At 38.2% G+C, this 20175-nt stretch overlaps 1 pseudogene; it reads left to right on the top strand.

Annotated features, from left to right (window-relative positions):
* Positions 1 to 8204: 8204 nt before the first annotated feature.
* On the top strand, positions 8205 to 8836 carry LOC118618711 (annotated as a pseudogene).
* Positions 8837 to 20175: the final 11339 nt, after the last annotated feature.

Raw genomic sequence — 20175 nt, 5'->3', positions numbered from 1 at the left:
TGTGGGTGAGGTATAGATTTCTTACATATAACAACAAAAGTACAATCTACAAGAAAAGCTTGATAAATTGGACTTCATTCAAATGAAAACCTTCTGCTCTTCAAAAGACACTGTAAGAGAATGAAAAGATAAGCCACAGATTGGAAGAAAATATTTGCAAAGCATACATCTGATAGAGGATACACAATCCAGTGTAAAAACATGCAAAAGATTTGAACAGAGACATCACCAAAAATGTACACAGACAGCAAAGATGCTCAACAACATTATTCATTAAGAAATAAATGCAGCCCTGGCCGGTTTGGCTCAGCAGTTAGAGCGTCGGCCTGCGGTCCGGAGAGACCCGGGTTCGGTTCCCGCTAAGGGCGCGTACCTCGGTTGCAGTTTGTCCTCGGCCCTGGTTGGTTGTGTGGGTAGCAGCCACTCAATGTGTCCCTTTCACATCGATGTTTCTCTCTCCCTCCCACTCTATCTGAACAAAACATCAAAAAATGTCCTCGGGTGAGGATAAAAAAATAAAATAAAAAAAGAAATAAATGCAAATTAAAACCATAATTAGTCCCATCACACACTTTTAGAATGCTTAAAATGAAAAAGACCCACCATATCAAATGTTGGTGAGGATGTGGAGAAACCAGAACTAACATGTGAAGTGGGAATCTAAATGGGTACAACCACTTTGGAAGACAGTGCGGCGGTTTCTGCAAATGTTAAACACACTCTTACCATTTGACAGAATTATTTTTCTCCTAGGTGTTTACCCAAGCGGTGTTTTGTATAAACAAAAGCCTATGTTTATACATAGACGTGTACATGGATGTTCTTAGCAACTGTATATATAATAGTAAAAAACTAGAAAGAACCTAGATATTCATCAAGTGAAGAAAGAAATTGTGTTAATATTTATGCAGTGGAATACTATTCAGAAATCAGAATGAATGATACCTACAACTGCACAAATGAATCTTAAAATAATTATGCTGAGTGATAGAAGCAAGACACAAATAATACCACGTGTGTAAAATTCTAGAAAACGCTACCTATGAAGTGACACAATGCAGATCTGTGGGGGTGGGGAGGTAGAGCTGGGGAAGAGGAGGAGGAGAGGTTACAAACAGGAATGAGGGAAGACTGGTGGTGACTGCACAGCTACATACAAGTTAACATTTGCTAAGATGAGTAGTTATATATAATCATTTTATTGTATGCTATATCCATTATGCCTCAAAAATATTTTTAAAAATATGTTACATTCATTCTTCATTATTTAACTAGTAACAAATTGTGATTGTGATGAAAAATCCTTAGAATATGTTTTGGAGCTAATTTCTATATAAAATGTTAGTTTGGGAGGCACAAAAGTTCATGAAACCATTAAAAAAAAAAAAAAGATTCCCTCTGAGTGCTATGCTGCAGTGTTACCTCGCAGTTACCCTGTGGTTATTATCCATGGAGTGTCAGCTGAGCATTCTAGAGCAACAACAAATTTCAAAATCTTTTTTCTTTCAGTGTTATATAAATAATAGTGATAAACACTTTCCAATGTTCACTTTGACAGAATGTGAAGACACCTGAAATTGGCTCGTTATCTTCTGACTTGTCTCCTTTCACATCCTCAGCAGGCAGTGTGTGTGTCATAGAATTCTAAAAAGCAAGCACATTGAGGTGGTATCTGGCTGGTTGGGTTCCTGGCAATGCCAAGACATTTTCATGCATACACAAAGGGGCTTTCACAGAAAAAAACTGCAGATTCATTTCCTGTAAAATAATTAACTTGATTTTTTTTCTTTGATGCAAATTACATAACACTTTAAAAAAAATATTTTTTCTTTATTGACTTGAGAGACAGAGGAAGGGAGAGGGAGAGGAAGAGAAAGAGAGAGAAACATCGATTGGCCACCTCCTGCCCCCCACTGGGGATAGGGCCACAACCTGGGCATGTGCCCTGACTGGGAATTGAATCAGTGACTTTTTGGTGCATGGGTTGATGCTCAACCAGTGAGCCACACTGGCCAGGCTGCAAAGCTCAGAATGCAAAACACATTTCTGTACAGTAAATGTTCTGGAGCCAAAGGAAATTCTGGATAGCAGAGATTCTTCATGAAATTTGTTTTAAGGGTCCATTGAAATTTTGTGAGGTTTTTTTTCCCCCTCGGTTTCTACTCTCGGGTTAAATATTAGTTGAGATATTGAGTCTTCACTTAAAGATTGTTCCACAACTTTCTTAACTGGTGCATTTCAATGCTAAAGGTTGAAATCAACCTCTTTAAACGTGTTTTGTATGCATTCTCAACTGGTCTCCCTCAGTCGCCAGTGGCCTTTAATTTCATCTAAACTATATGGCAGCTGACATGGAATCTAAAAAGTCACTTTTGTTGCATTTAAAAAATGCAGGCATTAAGGAGGTCTCTAAAGGGTAATGGATACATGGACGTCAATGGACATTACCTTTCTTTTTCTCTCTCTTCAATTATATATATTTATGGCGCATAATGAGCACATGTGGCTGACATTTCTATTTAGAGCCAATTGGGGCAGATGGTTTGTCACTTTCTAAGATAGCTATTAAATGTCTTTCAGCCCTGACTATAATATCCTAGGCTCACTGACATTCTTACATTTGTTTAGTTTTCAAATTACATATATATAAGTGAAGATCTAGCACAATACTCATTAAATTATTTTACCCTTTAAAAATAATTGCTTATGCAAAATAGAGACAGACTCATAGAGAGCAGGCAGACAGGTCTGGTGGAGGAGGGATTGGGGGTAGAGGGACTGAGAAAATAGAGAGAGGACTCATTGACGCTGGCAACAGTGGGGTGAGGGGAGGGGGTGGGGGAGAGGTAGAAGAGGGCATAGAGGGGATAAATAGTGATGGAAAAAAATGAATTAAATTAAATTAAAAACAAATAAAAAGAACTAAAAAATAATTGCTTACATGTAAATATACGTATTAAACAATTGTTTTGATAGTAAGTTATAAAAATGTAACATAAATTTTATCAATTATATTCTGTACTTCACTTTTCAAGTTATAAGATTATAAATAAACCCTATTGGTGTTACTATGAAGTAATTACTAGGTTTTTTTGGTGCGTGTTATGGTATAAAACTCAATGCGTAATTGAAAATTCATATATTTTGTTTTATTTTTGCTCTTGGCTAGAATAATCCAGATATTTGAAATATTTCTGGCTCTTTTAAAGGTCAAAACATTAAAAATCATTTATTTTGACTATCATTGTTCAGTTATACTGAAAAGAAAATAATGACCCAAAGTGATCATTATCTAAAGTTTAATACAATTAAATGATATCTAAGGTATATTTATATCTCCTAAACATTTTTTAATCTATCTTAAGCATGTTACAGAAGCGGAATTTAGCAGTTAGTTAATTACCTGTTACTCAGTTTCCCAGACATCTCAAAGGTCAAGATGTTTTCAATAGATTATCGCTGGTGCCGCCCAGGATTACTCAAGGGTTAGTTATTACCCCAGGGTTAGTGATTATTTAGGGATTAGTTAGTGAAGAATGTTCTACAGTAAAAGAGTAAACTGACAACCCCTTTGGCTGTCGTGAAGGCCTCTGGGAGTTTAGGTCAATGGCACTGAGTTATAACACTATAAATCTTTGTTGTTATGAGTCATCAAGATTTGGAGGTTTTGTGTTCCTGCGGCATAACTTATATTAATACTGGTTGATACATCACTCCTTCATGTCAACATACACATCCTATAGGACTTGGCTCAAATATCTGACCTCTGTAGATACAGTGAAGTGTTTACTTCTCTGTGTTCCCACAGATCTTAAATATACCTCTTTATCTCTTTAGCGTCTATCTCATAGATTGCTGTGAGGATCACTTGAGTAAATACATAAGGTGCTGGCACACTATAAGTGCTCAAAAAGAATTAGCTATTTTCATTATTATTACTCTATAGCCCTCTTTTCTTCTCTGTCTTTTCGTTACAAAATTGCTTTAGTGGAATGTGCAGTGCTCCAGGTTACAGCACTGAGCTGGTGTTGCTGGTTTGAAAATATACATCTGTGTCACCATAAAAAACTGCCTTTGCTACCTCTCATGTCTTAATTAGGTATTTAAAAAATTATAAAATTTACACCCTTGTTCCATCCTGACAGGAAACTCAGGGGTCCAGGTGGGCGGGGTCTGCACACAAGGGAGCCCCTTGGGCATTGAGTGCAGGTCTACACAAAGGAAAGGAGACAATTAAGACTGTAGGGCTATTGTCTCACTCGTTTTTTTTGGGGGGGGGGGAGTGTTGTTAATCCTCTCCTGAGGACTTTTTCCAATGGTTTTTAGAGAGAGTGGAAGGGAGGAAGGGAGGGGAAGGGAGGGAGGGGGAGAGAGAGAGAGAGACAGAGAGAGAAAGAGAGAGAGAGAGAGAAAGAGAGAGAAACATTATGTGAGACACATCGACTGGTTGCCTGCCACATGACCCCAACAGAGCAGAGTTTGAACGCACAACCCAGGTACCTGCCCTTGACCAGGAATGGAACTTGCGACCCTTTGGTCCCTGGGCCCAACACTCTAAATGCTGAGCCAAATTGGCCAGGGCCCGCCCCTGGTTTTTGTGCAATTACCTCTTAAACATTTGTCTTCTTTACTGAGGCGCCCATGGGCACTGTGTCCCACGGCTGACGCTGGCTGTGTGCGTGGCCTGTAGGTGACAGGGCAGCCCCCTAGCGGCGGGGCCCTGGTGGCTGGGACGGCGACGCCAGTGCTGGGAGATCTGAGCCCCCCAGGCCGGAAGTCCACCCACGGCCCTCCCCCTCCGTGAGCGGGTTTGCTGTGGGCTGCAGCGTGGGCCCTTCATGCACTCCTTGTACCTCTGGCAGGACCTCCTGCTCTCTGCGGCCGGCCTCCGTGTCCTCCTAAACGTCCTCAGGAAGGTCCTGGTGGACCAGCTGGCGGGGGCCTCTCTCGTGCGCACGGGCGTCTGGTCCTTGTTCTGGGCTGCCAGGGGGACCAGGCGCTGGGCGGCAGCTGCTGGGAGCTGCGGGACCAGTGCTGGGAAGTCTGCAAGGCTGACTGGTAAGTGCGGCCCGCCTCGCAGCAGAGGAACTTTCTCTTCGTAACCCCCCACCCCATTCCAAGTCAGCTGCAGCAATGGCCTGATGCTGGGCCCCCGCACTACCCTCTCCCGCCTGGAGTGCTGGATGCCGGGCCCCCTGGGGCCCCCAGGCTGAGTGGCTCTGGGCACCGAGCAGACTGCGCTGTCCTGCCCCAGACCGGACGCCAGACAGGGCAGGACTAACTTCCAGCTGACCGCCTGCCTGGGCAGGAAGGGGAACGTGCTCTCATCGCAGACCAGGCAGGGTCTGGGCCTAGTCCTAGCCCCATCCTCGTTCTTGGGCATCCGGCTGGGTTGCAGTTTACAAGCCCACTACTGCTCCTCAGTTTCTCCATCTGTGACACAATCATGAAAATGGACAGCTATCCCCCACCCCTTCTCACCGGGAGCCTCAGTGACCGGTGATGGAGATGTCATGGACAGTGGAAATTCTATCAAATTTCATGTAATTGAAAGAATATATGTATTTTTCTTCTTCTTTTTTTTTTAATCCTCACCCGAGGACATTTTTCCACTCTTTGTTCAGGTAGAGTGGGAGGGAGAGAGAGGAACAGAGAGAGAGAGAGAAACATCAATGTGAAAGGAACACATCGAGTGGCTGCCACCCGCACAACCGACCAGGGCCGGGGACAAACCGCAACCGAGGTACGCGCCCTTAGAGGGAACGGAACCCGGGTCTCTCAGGACCTCAGGCCGACGCTCTAACCGCTGAACCAAACTGGCCAGGGCTGTATTTTTCTTCTTTTAAACTAGGTTTGAAGGACAAGTACTATGTCCTCTTTTATTATCGTATCATGTACACTGGGCCCAGTACCTAGAACATGGAAGGAACTTAGTATTTGCTAATAAATTTATATTTCACATATACCAGAAAACCTTATTTCCAAGTTACTCCATCTAGAATCATACTCCCAATGTGTATTTTTGTTACTATAATTTATAGACGGTGTATATAAGAAAGTTATGCTTTTCATTATTTTTATTGCTGTTGAATAATGAACAGTTATTAGACTACAATATTAAAGAATTTAAGATTTTAATACTGTAGCCTTGGCTGGTTTGGTTCACCGGTTAGAGCATTGGCCGGCAGACCAATGAGTTGTGGGTTCCATTCTGGTCAAGGGCATGTACCTCGGTTGTGACTTATCCCTGGCCCTGATTGGGGAGGCAACCACTAGATGTGCCCCTCTCACGTTGATGTTTCTCTCTCTCTCTCTCTTCCTCCCACTCTGTCTGAACAAAAATGGAAAAATAACCTCAGGTGAGGATTTAAGAAAAGAAGAAGAAAGATTTTAATATTGTAAAATTAAATATTAAAATAGTCAACAAACCAATATTTATCAATAATATTTATTTAGCCCTGGCCGGTTTGGCTCAGCGGTTGGAGCGTCGGCCTGCGGTCCTGAGAGACCCGGGTTCGGTTCCCGCTAAGGGCACGTACCTCGGTTGCAGTTTGTCCCCGGCCCTGGTTGGTTGTGCGGGTGGCAGCCACTCGATGTGTTCCTTTCACATTGATGTTTCTCTCTCTCTCTCTGTTCCTCTCTCTCCCTCCCACTCTACCTGTACAAAAAAATGGAAAAATGTCCTTGGGTGAGGATAAAAAAAAATAAAAAAAATATTTATTTAATATTAATAGCAATATATCATTAATCATTCAATTTAGAAATCAATATTTATTATATAAATTAATATTTACCTCAATAAATTGATGTTTGTTATTAATAAATCAATATCAATATTAATATGAAATATTTTATTAAAAATAAAACTAGGAGGCTAATACTTTTCCCTTTTTCATATAAATGATTTAATAATAATTTTTTGCCACATGCATTAAATTTTGTAAGTAACATGAAATAATATTGTGCATATTTAACCATTTGAATTAAAAACAATACCAGATATCTCTGTTGTCAGTGTATAAGGAATTCATTAATATATTTGGCATTCTCAATATAAAAAATTATACAAAGAAAACTGTACTTATTCAAAGAGATGTTAGAAGTAAAACGCACATCTTACATATATTTCCTGTCAATATCACAGTTACATTGTTTCTATCTAAAAAATCCAAATATTATTTGTATTAAATCTAGATGTACTATATTTTACAGATTCTTGCATCTTTAGAGGTAGTTGCCCAAAATAACCTCAGTGGGTAATCTTTAACTCATTCTAGAAAACCTGTTCAATTCTTTTCAAATGAAATGGCAATCTAAAACTAAGTATCCCCTTAGAAACAGAATAGAAGAGTGAAGATTAAAAAAGAAAACGGTCCAAAATGTAACTCATTCCTCTTGTTTGAGGTTTTAAAGAAACATGTAAGGGAGAGCAGAATATAGATTTTTATTTCATGGTAAGTAAAAAAATTACCTTAGTTGTAAAATGTATACCACTATACACGAAATACTGCCAATTTCTTGAGAGAGCAATCTAAAAACTTGTTTGGATCATTGTTAGCAAAGTTCACACCAAGTTTCTTCAGAACATAGCTCCTAATCTTTTCCCAAACTTTTCCCAGAACTGTAATGCTAGAACAAGAAAAATATATTAGTAAATGTTTTTCCTGCATCATAATAAAATCCTCAATTATCATAGTTTATTATTTTAGCAAGACTTATATTATTGTAATTGAACTTTCAGTTCTTTTTTCTTTCATATACCATGTTCCAAAATCAATTACAATACTTTCAGTACTCTGATATATAAATTGTGAATAAATTTTGGAATTGATTTTACTTGTAAAATGTGTTAAAAGTACCCTTAAGTGGTTGGGGCAGTTTCTCATCTATTTAACTTTCAGAAGAAATTAAAATACTTTGTTATTAGCACTTTTTTTGTCACAATGTTTCCCTTTGTAAAGTGGCAATAGAGCTTTTTGCTACCATAACCAAAAGTGTTAGGGTGACTATTTAAAATATATGATCCCCATAAATTCTTAAACAAAATGATTTAATAAAATAGTATTTTATTTATAGATGTGTTATTTTTCATACCAGGAAGTTTCCAGATTAAAAAATTCATATGGCCCTAGAGTCCTGGCCAGTAACGAGCCCAGTGTCACAGTCACCCGTTTCTTCTTTCCTTTCAACATACAGATGCTGCTATGTTCTTTGCCAAGGACTTTCTGACAGCAGTAGCGACCATTACATGGGTCAAGCTTCTGCAGCAAATGCAGTATGCCAGCAAGCAAATCACCACAGATAAGCAATACAAGGGCAATATAGACTGTGTGGTTCATATCCCCAAGGAGCAGGGAGTCCTGTCTTTCTAACCTGGCCAATGTCACCAGATACTTCCTCACCCAGGCTCTCAACTTTGCCTTCAAAGATAAATACAAGCAGATCTACCTGGGTGGTGTGGACACAAGAATGCAGTTCTGCCATTAATTTGCAGGGAATCTGACACCAGGTGGTGCCATTGGGGCCACCTCATTGTGTTTTGTGTATGCTCTTGATTTTGCACGTACCCATTTAGCAGCTGGTGTGGGCAAAGCTGGAGCTGAAAGGGAATCCAAAGGCCTCAGTGACTGCTTGGTTAAGATGAAAAAATCTGATGGGATTAATAGTCTGTACCAAGGTTTTAATGTGCCTGTGCAGGGCATTATCATAACCGAGGGCCTACTTTGGTATATATGATACTGCAAAGGGAATGCTTCCAGATCCCAAGAATACTCACATCTTCATCAGTGGGATGATTGCACAGTCTGTCACAGCGGTGGCTGGGTTGACTTCCTAACCATTTGACACTCTTGGTTGCCCCTCGATGATGCGCTTATTGTACTCATATGAACAACAAAATAAGAACGTAGACAGTTTCTTCTGGAGATAAACTGACAAAAAAAGTCATAATAGATGTTGAAACAAAGTATTTTAATTTATTCTAAAAGTTAAAGAGATAAAAACAAGGCCCAATCATTTAGGGATACTTTTAACTTTTAAAACATTTTACAAGAAAAAGTCAATTCCAAATATTTATTCACCACAACTTATATTTTAAGTATTGTGATAATTTATTCTTTCCTATGAAAGTAAATGCTGTACAAGCAGAGCAATTTAGAAAAAAACTTTTATAAACATGTTTCAGCTTTCTAATTCATAACAACATGTGCATTCACAGAGTTATAAATTGTCAGTCATAGATCCAAGATGGTGGTGGGGTTGATGGAAGCTACACTCACCTCCTCCCAGGACCAAACTGGAAGTACAACTAAGATATAGAGCAATCAACCTGAATAACAACTGAAGACTAGCTGAAGAGGAGTCTTATAACCAAGGATTTACAGAAGAAGCCACATTGAGACTGGTAGGAAGTGTGGAACTGAGAAAAGGGCTGGCCCCATTCCAATGGGCGGAGGCTAAGGTTCTGGAGAAATATCTCGGCTGCGGGGAGGTTCTCCCTGATAAGAGTTGAATCTCAAGCCCAAGACGGGCTCCTTGGACCAGAGCACCAGATCCTGGAATAGGTGCCTACATAACAGTTGGCTGTGAAAATCAGTAGGGATTTTCCACCAGGGAGAGATGGGAGTCTGCTAGAAACTCATATACTGCTTAAAGGGCCAATGCACAGAATTTCTTTCACAGCCACTCACCCTGGGCTCTGGTGGAGGGAAGGCGGAACAGACGAGATGTGCAAGAAGAGACTGGGATTTGTGGCTCAGGAGAGAGTGGAGGGGACAGCTACCAGGACCCCCTGTGCTGAGTCACCCTATTGCACCACAGAAGTCATCTTTCTTGGGTGAAGCACACCCCTCCATATGGTATAACTCTGGGGGAAAACAATTGCCCACCCTCTGGTCTCTCTGTTGACCCACCTTTGGAACTTCCACCCTGTTAAGGAGTCAGTGGCCTGGGCTGCAGTGTAGAGATCTGGCAGACTCAAGGGGTGTCAGTGACTGAGCTGTGTGGCTTAGGGATGGGGGCCATTCCCTCTTACTTTTCTGTGATCCTGACTGGCACCTCTCCCTTGTAGTAGATCTGCTAACCCCACTCTCCAAGCTCCCAGCAACCCCATCCTCTTGACTCAGAACTTCACCATGCTGAATTCTGGACAGAATCTGGGACAGTCTGAGTTGTGTGGCTCTGGGGTGGTGGCCACACCCCCATCTTCCCCCAAAGCTGATGAGCATCTCTCCCTCTCTGGACTCCCAGTGATCCCTCCTTGCTGAGATCAGCTACTGAGGAATGGGGTAGTCCCAGAGACGTGGAAGTGGGGTATGGACTAATAATCCCCAGAAGAGGGGGTGGTGGGGGAGAGATAAACCACAGAACTTATATGCATGTATGCATGAACAATGGACATGGACAACAAAGCTGGGGACAGGGTGGGGAGGGGGGAATCAGTGGAGGAAAAGGAGAAACATCTGTAACAAAAATAAATTAATTAATTAATAAAACAATAAAACAATGGTTATAAGAATGCTCAAGAAAATTAGAGGAAGAATGGATGAAATTAATGAAAACTTAACTAAAGAGATAGTAAACATAACAAGGGACATAGAAACCATAAAGAAAACCAGTCAGAATACAATATCTGAAATGAATAATACACTGGAAGGAATAAATATTAGGTTAGATAAAGCAAAGGATCAAATCAGTGATTTGGTAGACAAGGTAGAGGAAAACACCCAATCAGAACAGAAAACAATAAGAAAAATCACAAAGAATTTAAAGAAATAAAGATAGTTTAAGGGACTTTTGGGACAATATGAAATGTAACTACATTTGCATAATAGTTGTAAAAGAAGAAGAGAGAGAACACGGGATAGAATGTATTTGAAGAAATAATGACTGAAAACTTTCCTAACCTGGTAAAGGAAAAAGACACACTAGTCCAGGAAGCACAGAGCCCCAAACAAGATGAACTCAAAGTGGTCCACACACACCAAGATGTATCATGATTAAAATGGCAAAGGTAACAGACAAATGGAATCATAAAAGCAGCAAGAGAAAGGCAGTTACCTACAAGTGAACTTCGATTAGACTGTCAGCTGATTTATCAACATTTCAGGCCAAAAGGGATTAACATGAAATATTCAAAGTGATGTAAAGCAAAGACCTACAACCAAGCAAGACTAGCATTTAAATTTGAAGGAGGAATAAAGATCTTCCCAGACAAGAAAAAGCTAAAGGATTTTGTTACCTCCAAACCAGCATTACAAGAAATGTTAAAGGGTCTTATTTAAGAAGATGAAGGAGGAGGAGGAAGAGGAGAAGGAGGAAGGGGAACATAGTTGTAAATAATAAAGTGGCAATAAACATGTACCATAAATAATCACTTTAAATGTAAATTGCTTAAATGCTCCAATCAAAAGGCATAAGGTAGCTGAACAGGCAAGAAAACAAGACCCATATATATATATATATGCTATCTAAAAGAGACCCACCTCAAAACGAAAGACACACACAGACTAAAAGTTAAGGAATAGAAAAACATATTTTATGCAAATGGGGATTAAAAAAGCTGGAGTAGCAATAGTTATATTTGAGATAATAGACTTCAGGAAAAAAAAAAAAAAAAGGCCATAGTAAGAAACAAAGAAGGAAACTACATAATTATAAAAGAAGCAATCCAAAAAAGAGGAAATAACCCTTGTAAACATTTTTGCACCCAACATAGGAGCACCTAAATATATAAAGCACATCTTGGTGGATACAAAGGGAGAGATCAACAGCAATACAGTCAGAATAAAGGATGTTAACACTCCATTGACATTAATGGATCTTCATTAGATCAGATGGACTTAATTAATATCTTTAGAACATTTCACCTGAAAGCAGTAGAATATACATTATTTTCAAGTGCACATGGAATATTTTCTAGGATAAACCACATGGTAGGACACAAAAAGTCTCAATAATTTAAGATGATTGAAATCATATCAAGCATCTTCTCTAACCATAAGGGTATGAAACTAAAAACCAATCACAAGAGCCCTGGCCGGTTTGGCTCAGCGGTTAGAGCGTCCGCCTGCGGTCCGGAGAGACCCGGGTTCGGTTCCCGCTAAGGGCACGTACCTCGGTTGCAGTTTGTCCCCGGCCCTGGTTGGTCGTGCGGGTGGCAGCCACTCGATGTGTCCCTTTCACATCGATGTTTCCCTCTCTCTCTCTCTTCCTCTCTCTCCCTCCCACTCTATCTGTACAAAAAAATGGAAAAAAAAAAAAAACCAATCACAAGAATAAAACTGAAAACATACAAAGACATTAAGGGTAAATAACATGTTACTAAACAATGAATGGGTTAACAATGAGATCAAGTAAGAAATCAAAAGATATCTTGAAACAAATGAAAATGAGAACACAACAACTCAAAATCTCAGGGACACAATAAAAGCAGTCCTGAGAGGAAAATTCATAGCATTATCAGCCTACCTCAAGAAACAATAAAAATCTCAAATAAACAATCTAACTTTACATTTAAAGGAACTAGAAAAAAAACTAACAAAGCCCAAAGTGAATAGAAGGAAGGAAATAACAAAAATCAGTGCAGAATAAATAAAATAGAGTCCAAAAAAATGCAAAAGATCAATGAAACCAAGAGCTAGTTCTTTGAAAAGATAAACAAGATGGACAAACCTTTAATCAATTTCATCAAGAAAAAAAGAGGACCCATATGAAATCAGAAATGAAAGTGGAGCCCTGGCTGGTTTGGCTCAGCGGTTAGAGTGTTGGCCTGCAGACCAAAGAGTCATGGGTTTGAGTCCAGTCAAAGGCATATATCTTGGTTGCAATTTGGTCCCTGACCCTGGTCAGGGTCATGTGGGAGGCAACCAATCGATGTGTGTGTGTGTGTGTGTGTGTGTGTGTGTCTCCCTCCCACTCTATCTAAAGATAAATGGAAAAATATCCTCATGTGAGGATTAAAAAGAAAAAGAAATGAAAGTAAAAAAGTAACAACTGACTCCACAGAAATACAAGAAATTGTAAGAAAATACTACAAACAACTATATACCAACAAATTGGACAATCTAGATGAAACAGATAAATTTCTAGAAACATACAATCTTCCAAAACTGAATCAGGAAGAATCAGAGTATCTGAATAAACAGATTACAACTAGTGATATTGAAATAGTAAAAAATCCCAAACAAGTAAAATAAAAACAAAAAACTACCAACAAACAACAATCCTGGACTAGATGGCTTCACAGGAGAATTTTACCAAATAGTCAAAGAACTAAAACCTATCCTTCTCAAACTATTCCAAGAAATTCAAGAGGGAGGATGACTACCAAGCTTATTTTACGAGGCCAGCATAATTCTAATTCCAAAACCAGATAAAGACGCTACAAAGAAAGAAAAATATAGGCCAATATCCCTGATGAACATAGATGCTAAAATCCTCAACAAAATTTTAGCAAACTGGATCCAGCAACATATTAAAAAAAATTATACACCATGATCAGGTGAGATTTATCCCCAAGATGCAAGGTTGGTACAATATCCACAGAATAATACTTGTGATACACCACATAAACGAATAGAAGAAGAAAAATCACATTATTATGTCAATTTATGCAGACAAAGCATTTGATAATATCCAGCATCCATCTATGATAAAAACTCCCACAAATAGAGAGAAAATATCTCAACATAATAAAGGCTATGTATGACAAACCCACGGCCAACATCATACTCAATGGGCAAACCCTAAAAACATTTTCCTTAAGGAACAAGACAGGGATGTCCACTTTCACCACTGCTATTCAACACAGTACTGGAAGTCCTAGCCACAGCAATCAGACAAGAAGAAAAAAATAAAGGGCATCCACATTGGAAAGGAAGAAGTAAAACTGTCATTATTTGCAGATGGCATGATACTGTATATAGAGAACCCTAAAGATGCCACACAAAACCTACTAGAACTGATAAATAAATTCAGTAAAGTAGCAGGATACAAAATAAATATCCAGTAATCAGTTGCATTTCAATGAACCAATAATGAATTATCAGAAAGAAAAACTAACAAAATTCCATTTATAAGTGCATAAAAAAAATACTGTGGAATATATTTAAACAAGGATGTAAAAGACCTGTACTTGGAAAATTATAAGACACTGAAGAAAGAAATGGAAGAAGATACAAACAAGTAGAAGCATATACTGTGTTCATGGATAGAAAAAATTAGCATCATTAAAATGTTCATATTACCCATAGCAATCTATAGATTCAGCACACTTCCTATCAAGATATCATTGGTGTATTTCACAGAACTAGAACAAATATTTGTAAAATTTATATAGAATTACAAAAGACCTGGAGTAGCCACAGCAATCTTGAGGAAGAAGGCCAAAGTTGGAAGAATTACACTACCTGATATCAAAGTACACTACAAGGCCATAGTATCAAAACACCATGGTACTGTAAAAACAAAAACAAACATATAGATCAATGGAACAGAGCCCAGAAATAAACCCACGTCTTTATGGTGAATTAATATTTGACAAAAAGGCAAGAACATACAATGAGGTAAAGATAGTTTATTTAATAAATGGTGTTGGGAAAATTGGACAGTTACATGCAATAAAAATGAGACCTTCTTATACCATACACAAGAACAAACTCCAAATGGATTAAAGACTTAAATTTTAGACTTAAAGCCATAAAAGTCCTAGAAGAAACATAGGCAATAAAATCTCAGACATTCCTCGTAGCAATATTTTTTCTCAGATATCTCCTCAGGCAAGGGAAACAACAAAACTAAAATTAAACCAATAGGACTACATCAAACTAAAGGTTTTGTGCAGCAAAGGAAATCACCCACAAAATGAAAATCAACGAACTGAATGGGAGAACATTTTCACTAATACATCTGCTAAGGGGTTAGCATCCAAAATTTATTTGAAAACTTATAAAACCCAACACAAAAAAAACAAATAACCCAATTAAAATGGGCAAAGGACCTGAATGGACACTTTTCCAAAGAAGACATACAGATGGCCAATAGATATATGAAAAGATGCTCAACATCAGTAATCATCAGAGAAATGCAAATGAAAACTACATTGAGATATCACCTCACACTTGTCATAATGGTTATTATCAATAAGTCAACAAACAACAAGGGATGTGAAGAAATAAACCCCTCATGCACTGTTGTGGGGAATGCAGATTGGTGCAGCCCCTGTGGAAAGCAATATGGAGTTACCTCAAAAAAGTATAAATGGAACTCCCAGCGATTCCACTTCCGGGAATGTATCTGAAGAAAAACACAAAACACTAATTTGAAAGTGTTAGGGGAGAGCCCTCTGAGTCGAAAGGGGGCTCTTATCAGTTTTGCAAGAAGGAATTCAGATGAGTCACAGAGAGCAGCATTGAAGCAAAGCAAGCAAATTTATTAAGAAAGCAAAGCAAGAATTTATTAAGAAGGTACTTGGTGTAAAGTACAAGTGAGAAACTCAGCTAGTCTGAACACCCTGCCTAGAGTAAGGGGATTTATACCCTTACTCTTATAGCTTTCAAAGCTCCTCTGCCAGGTATCTTGGGTAGTGGACGAGGTTTCAAATCCCCCTTCTACATTGTTGTAGAATATTTATACATACATCTAGTCATTTTGTTTGACAAGTCCTAAGACAGCTGACTTCTTTGTTCAGTGGGTGAGATAAACTCCCCCTTCTCTCACTCTTCCTAGTATCTATCTATTCTGCTCAACAAAAGAATATATGCACCCCTGTGTTCATTGCAGCATTATTTACAATAGCCAAGATTTGGAAGCAGCCCACACGCCTGTCAGTAGATAAGTGGATAAAAAAGCTGTGGTATATTTACACAATGGAATACTACTCAGCCGTAAAAAAAGGAGGAAATCTTATCTTTTGCAACAGCATGGATGGATCTGGAGAGTATTGTGGTAAGTAAAATAAGCCAGTCAGAGAAAGACAAGTACCATATGATTTTACTTATATGTGGAATCTAATGAACAAAATAAACTATGAAACAAAATAGAAACAGACTCATAGCTGTTAGAGAGGAGAAAGGAGGGGGACTGGGTGAAAAGGTGAAGGGATTAAGCAAACAAAACAAAAACCTCATAGATAGACAACAGTATGTTCATTACCAGAGGGCAATGGGGGTGGGGCAAGGCTGGAGAGGGTAAAGGGGTGTGGGTAAATGGTGATACAAAGAGACATGACTTGGGGTGGTGAACACACAATATAATACAGATGATGTATTATAGAACTGTACTCCTTAAACCTATATAATTTTATTAACCAATCTAATCCCAATAAATTTTTTAAAATGTCATTTATGACAAAACCACCATTTTCTGATATGGGGAAAAGGTCAACATCATCACCATCACAATCCTTTGCAAATCAGATAGACCTTGGCTTCTCCTGTTTTTCCTTTTTGCTGTGTAAAACAAGCAAGTGTCTCAGTCTCTCTCAGTCACAGGGTTATCATTTATAAACCGCAAAAATAGCATCTATCTCCCAAGGTTTCTGTGAGGCTAAATAAACCCTTGTAGAACATACTGCTTGGTACAGGATAAGCACTTAATACCTATTACTATTGTTATTGCAAGTATAGTACTTTATACTTTACACTTTATGAAATACTTTTATGTACAGCCTCTCATTTGAGATAATTAGCTCCTGAATGACAGTACAACTTTCATCATAGAACCATGTACAAGTATTTAATAAGCATGATTGCTACTGGATTTGTTCAAATGAAAAAGCAGCAGATTACATTTCTTTTGCTTTGATATAAGATCATAATGTTTTAAAGGTACTACTTTTTTTACTCAAATTGTGCCTGACTTCAAACCATTTAAAGGCAATTTTATTTATTCATGCTTGTCAGGCTTTCTCTCACAAAGCTAATTTTGATCCTTACTTTATATATGGGGAAGAGAAATGTGAAATAACTTTCGTAAGGCAAGAGGGTAATCGGCTCTATAACCAACCCTCGCTGGATGGTGGAATGCTCAGAATGTGCTGGCTTCTGTTTTGGCTCTTGATGAATTCTGAATGCACAGAAATGAAAAGCAGGCATTGGAACAGCAGTGGTGTGAAGCCTTTGGTAGTGGCCCTGCTGTCCAGTCTTGGCTGCTTATGCCTTCAATTTTCTTAGTGATCAGCAAGTGTTAAATTCATTTTTAAAAGACCCTGTAACTTCCAACCTTAAGGAGGTGAAAAATGGTTTGGGGAGCAGTTAAAAGCCCCCTTATATGTTGAGTAAAAAAAATTATTTTTTAACGAGATTTCCTGAAAGCACTCCCATTTCACTCAAAGGTTGAGAATTGTTTTTCTCTGTTGTCTGGATGAAGTTAGGTTCTTGCCTGAAGGAAACAGGGTAATACTGGTAATAGTCTCAGAATGACTTATGAGAACACTCTGTTTTAGGCCGCGTGTCTAGAGGCAGGTAACAATTGAGGTGATTTGCTCACACCAAAACATGCTGGTGATAATGCATCTTTGCATATTCAGCAAAGATGTCTGAGTTGCAGTTGAGCTACATGACCTATTTCAGTTTTTCTTGGGATAAAAAATTGTTCGAAGAGCCTTGTGGGAAAAGGGGACATATGTGGAACCCCTACTATTCTGTTCCGATTTATGCTCATTGCCATTTATGAATGGCTTCCTTTTAATTAGGTGTTTAATTTAAAACAGAACTTGTGACTATAGTAACCCCCAAAGCGCAAATTTGAAACATTAACCATTTGGGGGGATTCAAAAAGTCTTTCAATCTCAAGACTATAATTGATTGTATAACACATGAAATAATTCTTTATTATTTTACAGAATAATTAAGAACACATTATGGAAAACAGCTTCCACTGATAAATAAAAGCTAATTTCTGTTTTCAGAACCACGATTTTTGTTGTAAAAGTGCTACTTCAATGAATCTATTTCTTTTTAATTTTTAAGTAAGTTAAGTTGAAAAGGGTCTTTAATTTGAGTGTTTAACAAGAAGACTTACTTTGAAAAGGGAAAAGTAACAGTGTGTCCTAATTTCTTGTTCTTTTGGAGATAGTTTCCAAATCTGAAGGCATGATTTAAGACAAAAGTAAATGGAAAGAGACATTAAATAATAAATGATCATAGAAAAGATAGCACACTACATGGGGAGTCAAAAATAACCCCACAACTCTTTACATTCTTGAGGAAAAGAATCATTGTGAATAATGCTTTCAGGGTTTATTTAATAATTTTCTTCCTAAAATTAAAACAAAGGTGCTATATGCAAAAAGGAACTAGTCTGTTTCATAGTTTGTGGGAAAAAAATCTGTACATTTTAGAACAGCATTCTGTGATTATTTTAATGGGAAAATAAATATAGGTGACTTTTCCAGGAATCAATATCCTCTTTTCTCTACTCTTGGTGTTTTGCAGGCTGATTAATTTGCAGAGGTTGGGTTTGATGGCTGCTGAAGTAGAAAGCATTATAGATTCTCTGTTATTCTTCAATCCACTTGGCTGAGGTCTATGGTTCTATCTCTATGTATTTATCTACCTTTCTGCGTGGTGCTTAGTACTGCAGCCCTGAGCCTCTCCTCAACATTTTGTGAAAATCTATTGTGCTGAACTCTCAAGTCTCTTTCTGTGAATAGGCAACTACTCTTCCCGTCCCCCACACCACCACCATCGCCCCCCAGGAGAGCTGTTCTGTTAGGTAAAGGTAAATAAACCAGATAGAAACAGGCATTTAGAAAACAGCTTTGTTTGTATATGAAGGATGTATCCAGCTGTATTTTGAAAGCAAAATGGGGAGGGATTGAAGGTCATAACATTTATATAAGTCATATAGCAATTAAAAAAATGACTGAGAAAACTTGCTTAACATCTAATGTGTGGTATTCCTATATGATTGAATAAAATATTTCAATATTTCCAATTTTTAACGCCGGTAGTGTAATGTTTGGTTATGATAGTTGGCTGTCAATCAATCTTGTATAAACATTTTTTTTTCCAGTTTTTTACTTATTTTTTAATCCTCACCTGAGGACATCTTTGCATTTATCTTCAGATAGAGTGGGAGGGAGAGGGGGAGGAAGAGAGAAAGACAGAAACATCGATGTGAGAGAGCCACATCAAGTGGTTGCCACCCACACAACCCCAACTGGGGCCAGGGACAAACTGCAACTGAGGTACATGCCCTTAGCAGAAACCGAATCCAGGTCTCTCTGGTTTGTGGGCAATGCTCCAACTGCTGAGCCAAACCAGCCAGGGCTTTTTTTTTCAGTTTTTTACAAATGATTAATTAAATGAACTATATCATTCATATAGTTTTTTTTAAAAGTTTGAGATAGAAATAAAGTATAAAAGTGATATTTTCTGTCCAGTCTAGCTAGAAATGTTTTTGCTAGATTGCTTATTTAATCAAATATTTCTCTCTGTTTGAAATATTTCAGTATTAAACAGTAAAATTATTGTAAGTTCTTTGATATTTAAGCGCAGGTATGTCTGAAGTTGCATAAAGGTGTGTTTGGAAAAACTGGGTAAAGTTTGTATAGCTCTAAAGGTTAAGTTGGTTTAAATACAAACTGGGTCTCCTAGGTCAGGCTGGGTCAGCGGTTAGTGTCGGCCTGTGGACCAGTCTCAGATTTGATTCTTGTCAAGGGCACGTAGTTTACTTGCAGTTCTGTCCTGGGCCCTGGTGGGGGTCCTGCAGGAGGCACCCAATCGATGTGATAATGTTTCTCTCTCTTTCTCTCTTTCTCCCTTCCACTCTATCTGAAGATAAATGGAAAAATATCTTCAGGTGAGGGTTTAAGAAATAAAAAATAAAATAAGTAAATACAAACTGGGTCAAGTATTCTCAGATAAAAGCCTTTCAATATACCTGATCCACTTTTTAGACATATGATGATAACTTACTGTACTTTGTCAGAGAGATTGTCAAAACCATGTTTAAATACAAACTGTTTACAATGATGTCTTTTAGCAGGATAACTCGTTTATAACCTAAATATATATTTTTATACAGAAAGAGATTTATGCTTTAATAATTATGGTAGTCTATAAATAATAAAAATTAAAATTATTTAATTGGTATTTGTTGAAAATATTATTATTGAACCTGTTATATTTTCTGAAAAGTAAATATAGCATTAAATACTTTAATATAAAGTCT

This window comes from Molossus molossus, unplaced genomic scaffold, assembly GCF_014108415.1.
Source record: "Molossus molossus isolate mMolMol1 unplaced genomic scaffold, mMolMol1.p scaffold_m16_p_1, whole genome shotgun sequence".
In the NCBI taxonomy this organism is placed as follows: Eukaryota; Metazoa; Chordata; class Mammalia; order Chiroptera; family Molossidae; genus Molossus; species Molossus molossus.
Note: the sequence above shows the minus strand (reverse complement) of the source record. Positions and strands in the feature narration are given on the sequence as shown.